Source organism: Eurosta solidaginis, chromosome 4 (assembly GCF_040869045.1).
Source record: "Eurosta solidaginis isolate ZX-2024a chromosome 4, ASM4086904v1, whole genome shotgun sequence".
NCBI lineage: Eukaryota > Metazoa > Arthropoda > Insecta > Diptera > Tephritidae > Eurosta > Eurosta solidaginis.
Window position 1 is genome coordinate 261997174 of NC_090322.1, and position 10521 is coordinate 262007694.

Genomic DNA, 10521 nt, shown 5'->3' on the forward strand with positions numbered 1-10521 from the left:
TAACACCTTTCTGGTATCGATTATTTTCCTCAATTTCTTCAGAACAACACTACATCAGCAAAGCGGAAGAACCTTTGTTGTGAACCACTTTCCGGCAGAAATGCACTTTGTTTGTTTTTCAAATCAATTCCAAGGTATGGCCGTGCTCAGAAAGACCTTATCTGTTAATTACGACGACCACCGTCATTTTCGGAATTGGTCTTGAGTTTTGTAGAGTCAATAATTTCGGGAACATTTCAGTGGATGATTTCGAGACCGTTTCGGGTTAGTTTCGCAGAAACCTTAAACGCAATAAATTTTTTTCGGTACTATTTTGAAAGTGGATTGAAATAGCCTTTGCCATTATTTCGTTAGTACATCGGGTACCTAAAAGTAATTGATTGTAGAAACGGATCCAAGAAACAGGTTGCATAACTTAAAAAAGTGTTACAAAAAAAACTTGTTTCAACAGTAGCTGATTCCAAAAAAGAAATACTTCGAAGTAATAAATTTGTTTCAATGAAGCATGGGTTTCGAAAAAAAATCAGCTCCGAAAAGAAACCGGCTTTGAAAAGAAGTGGGGGTTAAGAATAAATCGGTTTTGAAAAAAAGCCTTTGGAGAGAAATCTGTTTTGTAAAGAAATCGGTTTTGAAAAAGGATCTCAAAAAGTAAGTGAGCCCAATGAGTTTCCGCGACGCTACAGGTTCGAGGAAAGTAACCGATTCCCAAAAATGTTTGGGCTTCCGAACACTAGAGGTTCGAGGAAAGTAACCAGCTCTAAAAAATCATGTGGGTTTTCAAACATAAGAGGTCCAAGGAAAGTAATTGGTTCTAAGAAAATAACCAGTCCTAAGAAAGTAACCGGTTCCAAGAAATAGCTGGCCCCTACAAAGGTACCAAGAATGTAAAGGGTTTAAAAGAAAATCGGGTTTAAAAAAAAAAGTTTTGATCGTGAAAAAATCGGGACGGAAAAATAGTGCCATAAAGTAACTGAACCCAATGAGCTTCAAACACGCAACAGGATCGCGGAAAGTAGCCGGTTCTCAAAAATCATATCAAAATAACTGCGTCCAAAAAAAAAACCGGTATTAGGAAAAGGTTACAAGAATGTGAAGGTTCTAATAAAGATAATACATTTGGAAAAGAAACCGGTCGTGAAAAGAATTCGGGGTTGAAAAGAAATCCCAAAAATAACCAAACTCAATGAGTTTCCAAAACGCAACAGGTTCGAGGAAAGTAACCAGTTCTCAAACATCAGCAATAAAACCCCAGTTAAAGTTAGGTTGATTAAGCCGGTCGATAATTAAGTAGAAGTTTGCATAATGACGAAACTGAAAAACGACCAAATCGAAAAACGGCCGCATCGTGTTATACGATAACAGATGTAAAACTAATTTCACAATCAAACGATAAATATGAAACTGTCAAACTTTTTATAAAAATTGTAATTCAAAGTGGATGTTATGAGTACGTATGGTCAATAGTAAATATATGACAATCAAAGGATTCGCCATTTCATAGCTATTGTGATTTAAAGAAATTTCGTTCATGGGTCGTATAACATGATACGGGCCCAGGACTTGTGTAATAAAATACTTCCGCCTTCTTGGCAAATATTAGAAGCTTTCTAGAATCTAACCTTCTTGCTGCTGCTACTTAGTTCTTATAGCCTAATAGCTGGTGCTCGATCGTTTCCTGCAACCCGTACTTCCCACGGCTGCTATCATTGACAAAGCTTACCCCATATTGCGAGTGTCGATCGGAAAGAATTGACTATTTGTCGATCCAATCTTTTTCAATAAATTAATAGCTAAATCCATGAATCATTATAAAGAGTTAACTTAATCGAAACAGGAAACTTTTTTCACTTTTTTCACTTTACGATGTAAATAACATACTTTTTGTACATTATGAAAATAATCGATTATCGATCAGCGGTCTACTATCTACTGCGATCCACACTCTAAAGGGTGGGGCTAATTTAAAAACCACGTAATGCCAGAAGGCAGTGTCTATGCCCTTCCTGCATGGTCGTTCATGTACAATTGCCGCCCTCATTTAATCTCGTCCAATCTGATTGGGACGTCTATGGTTTGAGCTTTGAGTCCAAAGTTGTCCTAGAACTTTTTTGTAAACCAAGCCAAAAGTTTTTTCTAACGAACACAAAACGCGCCAAACAGGAAAAATGTTTATTCGTAAGTTTTGGCTTCTTTGGATGACGGGAAATAGGATAAACTGAGATATTTTGTTTCTCTGCACAGCCTACCGTTCAGTGTTATATATTTGAAAGCATAATAATGTAAAATATATTGTATCGAGCTTATTTTTAGCAACAAATGCAGTCCATTAAATTAATAGTAGCAAAAACAAAAAAAAAACTTAGTACATAGTTTTATACGTTTTTTATATAGTATTTAATTGCAAAATTATGCCGCGAAGACAAGTAAAAGAAAATATAAGGGTATTCGCAGTGTGAAGTAAGTAGCTTGAAGCGTTAGGTTTGAAGGATTTTATTGTCAATTTTTTAATTTATTTATTATTTAATTCATTCGAACTCGAAACCCGTAATCCTGCATAGATTGAAACTTCAACTTTTGCTTGGCGTATACTCTTAATAATTTTATATTGAGTTGCGTAAAAACAAATAATATTTTCTATGAATTTTCTATATTTAATTTATTTTGTTTAGTTTAAGAAAAAAAAAAAAATTAAATAAATATAGATAGATGGAAAAAATATGAGATGCTCCAGCTTAGCTAATAAATATTTCAGTAATAAAACACTCAACTCCTATCAATAAACCAGTATACTTAATTATAATAATAAAAAAAGAAAAAATATATAAATGATATATATATATAAATTTCTTACTTGAGTATTGTTAATGTATAAAAGAAATTATTATGAATAACTAATAAAACTAAAAAGCGGCTTGTAAAGCAATTTGTTTGGCTTACGTATTATAAAAAATAAATTTATATAAATGCTGGTCTACGAAGTGTAAAAAAGTATGAAATAAATATTTTTTGCACTTCAAATAAAAATCCAGATTCAACTACTATATATATTATACAACACAATAAATGCGATGCCAGTTTAATAGCCTACCATGAATGGCAAAGAAAATCGCTGCTTTTTTTCCAAACATTTATAATAATGCAATCAAAAACTATAAAATTTAATAAATTTAATATACAAAGAATAAATAAAATAAATGATAATGAAGGCAAAGATATAAAAAAAAAACTGTTATGCATTTTTACCGTTTGCTTAGATCCGATCGATCCATTAAAAAAAATCGTCCATTTTTCAAACTTTACTAAAATCAATTAGTCTATGCTCAGTAATTTGACGTAAAATCCCAACCGTTGAGTGGATCAAAGATACTCAAAGTTGTGTTCAGAATGTTATCACACAACGACTGATCAAGAGTTGTTTTTGCTGAAAGCGCCCAATGACAAAGAATATCCAATGCGCAATGCGCAATTAACGGCACTCGTCGGAAGAAAATTGTCATAGGAATTGTTGGTATATCATATAATTAAACTGAGAAAAATGAATTCCGAAAGATACATATCTATTGTAACGAATCTTTAGAAATTCTGATTATTTTGAAGCTTCTGTTAACGTTCGAATCTCTGAACTGTCGAATAAAAAAACTCAAATATTCAGTATAACAAAACGTTCTTTATATAGAATACTTTGGGAGTAGTACTTCACAATTATCAAACTGATTGATTATCGCTTGCACCACGCCGCTTTTATACTCTTAGTTAGCTCCCCTCACCTATTTCTCCTAAGGTCAAGACTTTTCACGAACATGCTTTCTGGAACAGTTGTATCTCATATTTGGTTATTAGCTAAAGGCGTGTGTATGCGTGAGTAACAACTTCTGCTATTAGTTGATGATAACGTGAAGTGTGATTGTTTCTCTTTCTTCATCGCTCTTATCTGCTGACTCCATAGGTGTATGTGAAATAATCTCTCTGCTTTAAGCTGCTGGATATGTGTATGTATGGCTGCTTGCTTTGATGTGTGCATGTGCTGCAAAATATGCTCTCTTTATATGGGTTGGAGTGGTCCCTTTTGTTTAAGCATATACTATGGAGAGACCAATTGTACCTGTTTATGCCTGAATGGGTGGTGTCGGACTTGTCCTCTTTATACCCCTACGGGTACTGTCGGACAGATCCTTTTTGAAATGTTCGATACTTCCTCTTTGAAGCCCTTTGGGTACTGTCGGGCATGGCCTCTTTGTACCCATACGGGTACTGTCGGACAGATCCTTTCAGTACTGTTCGAAACTACCTCTTTGTACCCCTATGTGAAGTGTCCGACAGGCCCTTTTTGTATCCATACGGGTAGTGTCGGACATATTCTCTTCGTATCTCTAGGGGTACTGTCAGACAAGTCTCTCTTGTTCGCCTATGGGTACTGTATGTACTGAAATTCTTACGGATTTTATAATTTTTTAAACTCTTATACAATATTATTAATTTTTTTGTATTGGTTTTCTTTGTAGAATAATGGAACATATGGTCTTAATATTTTAGGTTCGGTATAGCTCTCCGCATATATATTAAATAATGCTATTCATTCACATTTAATCTTTTTATTTTATTCATTTCGTTGCTGTTTGCTTATTGTTATTTTTCAAACGGCTACATAAATTTCAAACTGACTGATGCCAAATATACCCAAAAGGAACTAGAGGGGATCAATTATACTCCAATGTGGACAAAAGAGATCAATCGCAGACCGCTCTCCTTAGGATGTTTTGCAGGGTGTTCATAAGTGTGGCTGCTTGCTTTAATGTGTACATGTACATAAGTGTGGCTGCTTGCTTTAATGTGTACATGTACATAAGTGTGACTGCTTATTTTATTGTTGTTGTGGATTTATTTAGTAGCAGCTTAGTGATGTATAGAACTGCTAATATTCCCCACGATATGTATATTAACCATAAATTAAGATATAATTTATTTGTTGAAATATGCAGACTTGGAGACGAACTGAAGATGTACATAAGTTGTGCATTCAAAATTTTACTACTTCTGTGATTCCTACTGGGAGTGCGCAGCATCTGCGTATATACATACAATATACAGGCACAACAATGGGAGTATATGAAAAATTGGGTCATGTCTTAACGCCAAGTTTGATTTGAATTTGCGTCTTTACCTTTGTTTATGGGCATTGTATGCATGAGCGTACGTACATATGTATGTATGTATGCACGTTAGACTGGGTCGATTTATTAACCGATATCGCGCCATCGATTTTTCGATAGGATTTGAGTTCAGGCAAAAAAAAGTTCCAATACGCATACCCAAAAAATAATTTTCGAGCCTGCGAAATTAATTTTTTTGACTTTTTTCGACTTTGATTTTTAAGCTTTTTTTCATGACCTACTAAAAAAATTTTCATTTCATTGTAAAATTTTTTAAGGTTTTTTTTTGCAAAAATCTGTTATCGACAACGTTTTAGTGGACATTTTTGTGTCGTGTATACCCTACATATGAAAATTTTTTTAGTAGGTCATGAAAAAACCTTAAAAATCAAAGTCGAAAAAAAGTAAAAACAATTAAATTTCGCAGGCTCGAAAATTATTTTTTGGGTATGCCTAGTGGAACTTTTTTTTCCTGAGCCCATATCCTATCGACAAATCGATGGCGCGATATCGGTTAACTTTCGTCCATACAAATCGATCCACCCTAATGTACATACATACGCACATGTACCTACTCCTATGCACTTTTATCGGCTTAGATAAGTGCAGTTGACCGGTAAGTGTAGCGCTGCATGTACATAAATGTATTGTATACCTAGAAGCAAACAAAGATCCATACAATCCTAAACGTATGCAAAACTCACATTTTGGTATGTTTACCTGTTATTGTTAGAGCAAAACAAGTGCGCGTGCGTATTTGTGTTTTGCAATGCTACTAACGAGGTGATTGTAATTTCACTGTATTTGTGTTGCAACAAGTACGAGCAAACGCGTAGACACGTACAATTCGTACTTATGTTCTGTTTTTATACTCAGTTGACCAGAGATCACAGAGTATATTAACTTTGATTGGATAACGGTTGGTTGTACAGGTATAAAGGAATCGAGATAGATATAGACTTCCATATATCAAAATCATCAGGATCGAAAAAAAATTTGATTGAGCCATGTCCGTCCGTCCGTCTGTCCGTTAACACGATAACTTGAGTAAATTTTGAGGTATTTTTATGAAATTTGGTATGTAGGTTCCTGAACACTCATCTCAGATCGCTATTGAAAATGAACGATATCGGACTATAACCACGCCCACTTTTTCGATATCGAAAATTCGAAAAACCGAAAAAGTGCGATAATTCATTACCAAAGACGGAAAAAGCGATGAAACTTGGTAGGTGAGTTGAACTTATGACGCAGAATAGAAAATTAGTAAAGTTTTGGATAATGGGCGTGGCACCGCCCACTTTTAAATGAAGGTAATTTAAAATTTTTGCAAGCTGTAATTTGGCAGTCGTTGAAGATATCATGATGAAATTTAGCAGGAACGTTACTCCTATTACTACATGTATGCTTAATAAAAATTACCAAAATCAGAGAACGACCACGCCCACTTTTAAAAAATTTTTTTTTTTAAAGTAATATCTTTACCGTATATAAGTAAATTATGTCAACATTAAACTCCAGTAATGATACGGTGCAAAAAAATACAAAAATAAAAGAAAATTTCAAAATGGTCGTGGCTCCGCCCTTTTTCATTTAATTTGTCTAGAATACTTTTAATGCCATAAGTCGAACAAAAATTTACCAATCCTTGTGCAATTTGGTAGGGGCATAGATTCTAGGACGATAACTTATATCTGTGAAAAAGGGCGGAATCGGTTGAAGCCACGCCCGGTTTTTATACACAGTCGACCGTCTGTCCTTCCGCTCGGCCGTTAATACGATAACTTGAGCAAAAATCGATATATCTTTACTAAACATAATTCACGTACTTATCTGAACTCACTTTGCTTTCCAGTTTGCTGGCTCGAGGTCTATGTTTTTCTTGCAAAAACTAATAAAACACAAGTTTTTCGTTCTGCCAATATATTTCGAATTACCGTCGGTAATCGTCTTCAGGACAAACTAATAACAACATAAAGCATTAATGTTTAAGTCGTGTTTGAGTGAGGTAAGAACAACATTAATATAATAAATAATTATCCCTACTACAAATTTATTCATATATGTACATACATTTATTTACACGTTTGTACTGCTTAACGTGGAGTATAATACTAACTCTTTTTTGATAACAAAAATCGGTACGTCTGTGCTACGTTCTCTACATCAGATTTGTAATTTATTCTCTTGTCTGTCGGTGTGTTGATTATGTGCAGCATTTCTAATGTGAATCTCTTCTTGTATGTTTTTCTTGTTGGAACACAGAAACTTCATCAAAGTTTAGTGAGTGTTCATTGCTTGCACAGTGGGCCATCAGTATTTTTTTTGAACTCACTTTGTATTGGTATAAAAAATGGCCGAATTCCGACTATGACCACGCCCGCTTTTTCGATATCGAAAATTACGAAAAATTAAAAAAATGCCATAATTCTATACCAAATATGAAAAAAAGGATGAAACATTGTAATTGGATTGGTTTATTGACGCTAAATATAACGTAAGAAAAAAACTTTGTAAAATGGGTGTCACACCTACCATATTAAGTAGAAGAAAATGAAAAAGTTCTGCAGGGCGAAATGAAAAGCCCTTGGAATCTTGGCAGGAATAGTATCACGGTATTATATATAAAACTAAATTAGCGGTACCCGACAGATGATGTTCTGGGTTACCCTGGTCCACATTTTGGTCGATATCTCGAAAACTCTTTCACACATACAACTAAGGGCCACTCCCTTTTAAAACCCCCATTAGTACCTTTAATTTGATACCCATATCGTACAAACAAGTTCTAGAGTAACCCCTGGTCCACCTTTATGGCGATATCTCGAAAGGCGTCCACCTATAGAACTAAGGCCCACTACCTTTTAAAATACTCATTAACGCCTTTCATCTGATTCCCGTATCGTACAAACACATTCTAGAGTCACCCCTGGTCCACCCTCATGGCGACATCCCGAAATGGCGTCCACCTATAGAACTATGGCCCACTCCCTTTTAAAATACTCATTAATACCTTTCATTTGATACCCATATCTTACAAACAAATTCTAGAGTCACCCCTGGTCCACCTTTATGGCGATATCTCGAAAGGCGTCCACCTATAGAACAAAGGCCCACTCCCTTTTAAAATACTCATTAATGCCTTTCATTTGATACCCATATCTTACAAACAAATTCTAGGGTCACGCCTGGACCACCTTTATGGCGATATCTCGAAAGGCGTCCACCTATAGAACTAAGGCCCACTCCCTTTTAAAATACTCATTAATACCTTTCATTTGATACCCATATCTTACAAACAAATTCTAGAGTCACGCCTGGACCACCTTTATGGCGATATCTCGAAAGGCGTCCACCTATAGAACTAAGGCCCACTCCCTTTTAAAATACTCATTAATACCTTTCATTTAATACCCATATCTTACAAACAAATTCTAGTGTCAACTCTGGACCACCTTTATGGCGATAACTCGAAAGGCGTCCACCTATAGAACTAAGGCCTTTTAAAATACTCATTACTCATTTACTCCTTTCATTTGATACCCATATCCCTGGTCACCCCTGGTCCACCTTTATGGCGATATCTCGAAAAAGCGCCCACCTATAGAACTAAGGCCCACTACCTTTTAAAATGCTCACTAACGCCTTTCATTTGATCCCCATATCGTACAAACACATTCTAGAGTCACCCCTGGTCCACCCTCATGGCGACATCTCGAAATGGCGTCCACCTATACAACTACGGCCCACTCCCTTTTAAAATACTCATTAATACCATTCATTTGATTCCCATATCGTACAAACAAGTTCTAGAGTCACCCCTGGTCTACTTTTATGGCGATATCTCGAAAGGCGTCCACCTATAGAACTAAGGCCCACTCCCTTTTAAAATACTCAATAATACCTTTCATTTGATACCCATATCTTAAAAACAAATTCTAGAGTCACCCCTGGTCCACCTTTATGGCGATATCTCGAAATTCGTCCACCTATAAAACTAAGGCCCACTCCCTTTTAAAATACTCATTAACTCCTTTCATTTGATACCCATATCCCTGGTCACCCCTGTTCACCCCTGGTCCACCTTTATGGCGATATCTCGAAAGGCGTCCACCTATAGAACTAAGGCCCACTACTTTTTAAAATACTCATTAACGCCTTTCATTTGATTCCCATATCGTACAAACACATTCTAGAGTCAACCCTGGTCCACCCTCATGGCGGCATCCCGAAATGGCGTCCACCTATAGAACTATGGCCCACTCCCTTTTAAAATACTCATTAATACGTTTCATTTGATTCCCATATCGTACAAACAAATTCTAGAGTCACCCCTGGTCCACCTTTATGGCGATATCTCGAAAGGCGTCCACCTATAGAACTAAGGCCCACTCCCTTTTAAAATACCCATTAACTCCTTTCATTTGATTCCCATATCCCTGGTCACCCCTGGTCCACCTTTATGGCGATATGTCGAAAAGGCGTCCACCTATAGAACTAAGGCCCACTACCTTTTAAAATACTCATTAACGCTTTCATTTGATTCCCATATCGTACAAACACATTCTAGAGTCAACCCTGGTCCACCCTCATGGCGGCATCCCGAAATGGCGTCCACCTATAGAACTATGGTCCACTCCCTTTTAAAATACTCATTAATACCTTTCATTTGATACCCATATCTTACAAACAAATTCTAGAGTCACCCCTGGTCCACCTTTATGGCGATATCTCGAAAAGGCGTCCACCTATAGAACTAAGGCCCACTCCCTTTTAAAATACCCATTAACTCCTTTCATTTGATTCCCATATCCCTGGTCACCCCTGGTCCACCTTTATGGCGATATGTCGAAAAGGCGTCCACCTATAGAACTAAGGCCCACTACCTTTTAAAATACTCATTAACGCCTTTCATTTGATTCCCATATCGTACAAACACATTCCAGGGTTACCCTAGGTTCATTTTCCTACATGGTGATTTTCCCTTATATTTTCTCCAAGGCTCTCAGCTGAGTATGTACTGTTCGGTTACACCCGAACTTAGCCTTCCTACTTGTTTTGAATTTCATTTATGGGTGGTGATGTGACATTTTGCTGCATGTGTCCCAATGAGTACGCATATTCCCACTCCCCACATGTGCCAGAGGAAACAAAAAAGGGCGTAAATAGGCGTTTAGTGGGTAAATCCAGCGCCTCTGACTTTTCTCGGTTCGATTAAAAATCGCATATTTTATTAGTAATAAAAATACTGTTGTGACAATTTAAGGGTCTTTGTCTGCAGCGGAATGTTTCCAACTCCTGATGAAAGACATGTACCTAAATGGCAAAACCTCAAAATTGTTTAACTTCCTTTGGTAAAATTTTGCGAGGA